At 43.3% G+C, this 2,056-nt stretch overlaps 1 non-coding gene across 1 annotated transcript; it reads right to left on the minus strand.

Annotated features, from left to right (window-relative positions):
- Positions 1-550: 550 nt before the first annotated feature.
- trnas-uga (transfer RNA serine (anticodon UGA)) lies at positions 551-632 on the minus strand. The gene has a single exon. It is a non-coding gene; the product is annotated as a tRNA-Ser (tRNA).
- Between the last annotated feature and the right edge of the window lie 1,424 nt (positions 633-2,056).

Genomic DNA, 2,056 nt, shown 5'->3' on the forward strand with positions numbered 1-2,056 from the left:
TTATAGATACTCAACTGCTTACCTTCCATCTATTTATACAGTTGGACACTCTACTAAAGAAAATTGAAGTTAAATAATTTATTCATTTAATTCTGAATATCACTTATTGTCCTGAGACTTCACCCTCCAGTGTCTTCATCATAAATTCATATTCATTCAGCAGTCATTTTCCTTTAAAGCAGTGGACAGTGATTATTAACTAGTATTTAACCTGTAGCTTCATTCAAATTGATTTACGCTGCTAGATACACTACCCTCCCTACAATCATTCACAAATTTATACAGCAGAGCAATGTAACCCTAATTGTAACATTCACTGACACATATACATTTACTGATTTAGCTGATGCTTTTCTCCAGAGCGACTTACAATTATTTACCCATTTATACAGCTGGTTCATTTTTTACTGGAGCAAATTAGGGTAAGTACTGTGGTCACAGGTACTATAGCCAGAGGTGAGATTCAAACAGGTAGCCTTTGGGTCCAAAAGCAGCAGCTCTATCCACTATAGTGCCAACTATCCTGGTTATAGATAAACATACAAGGCACCGCTGCGAGCAGGGTTCGAACCTGCGCGGGAAGACCCCATTGGATTTCAAGTCCAACGCCTTAACCACTCGGCCATCGCAGCTCCCTCTGCCTGCTCTAAATTCATCAATAGACACAATATTTGGAATGTACAGCCACCAAATCATCTGGAACCGGCCATCACCGGACTGTAATGGGAAACCCATATGAACTGGTGAGAACATGCAAACTCTACACAGACTGAGAAAGACTCAAACCCATGTCCACGTGCACAGTCCAGGTGCTATGAAGCACCAGTGCTAACTGCTTACCCACAGCGCTGCCCAAATTCAGTTCCATAACCTCTATGTTGCCTGCCTGACATGTTCTATCTTCAGAAATCAAAAACACATTTTCCTTTGGCAGAAAACAGCACTGTTTGGGATAGTATATGTAGTAAAAGCTTTGGGTATATATTTCATGTGCACTTCCAGAAGAGATAAAATAAGGGATTACCTTTGCCTCTATGCTTCTGTGGACACAAGAGAGTAGACCTTAGAAAATGGTTTTACACATCTAGAAAACTGGGACTAAATTCTTTAAACTCTTATACACACAGATTGTCCGAACCGCTTGTCCCATACGGGCTCGTGAGGAGCCAGAGCCTAACCTGGCAACACAGGGTGAGGGGACACAGCCAGGACGGGATGCCAGTCCATTGCAAGGCACCCCAAGCGGGACTCGAGCCCCAGACCCACCGGAGAGCAGGACCCGGGCCGCGCCACCACACCCCACCGCCAAACGCTTCTACTGTGAGAAGGATAAAAAAATCTTTATTAATTCTCACTGTAGGGTTGTATGACCGCATATTCATTCATTTGCACTGTTATATATGAAAATTTTTAAAACCCCTGAACTCATGTGTCAGTCAACAAATTTCTGGCAAGACCTTCACTTTTACAGCAATCAGACTCTTGAATAAAAATATGGAAGCAGCATAAAAATACAGTAACGAAAATGTTGACAAACTGATAGGTTTGACAAATGGCCAAGAAAGACCTCGGATTTGTCTCACATTTAGTTATCTTCAGGTACCTTTGGCAGCGGCTTGTATGAAGCAGCAAGATGCGGGGAGTGAGCGAGTTTCTTCGATGCACAGTCCTGTCTGCCGGTGTCTGCTGTGATGGTCTTGTACCTACCTGCCATGCGATGCTTAATTTTCCTTCAGACTCACAGTCGTCTCCATGGGTTCGATTCATATCACGACTTTGATAATAACATCACAAAGAGTTGATGTGCTATCGAAAACCCCCGAGGGCTGTGTATGTGCGGTGGAGGCCGAGATGGAGATGAAGACAGACAGAAGCAGTGATTATAAGCACAGTTTCTTCAGCTGTCACCCCTGCATTTTCAATAATCCAGGCTGCAGCACTGTGGAGTGGTGGTCAGGACTGCAAAATTCATTGCCGAACATAGCCGTGTTTGTCTTTGTTGACAATTTTCCTTGAGGACCAACTGCTGGGTAATTCACATTCAAGTGCAAACAAT

The sequence above is a fragment of the Scleropages formosus genome, chromosome 22 (assembly GCF_900964775.1).
Source record: "Scleropages formosus chromosome 22, fSclFor1.1, whole genome shotgun sequence".
Taxonomy (NCBI): Eukaryota; Metazoa; Chordata; class Actinopteri; order Osteoglossiformes; family Osteoglossidae; genus Scleropages; species Scleropages formosus.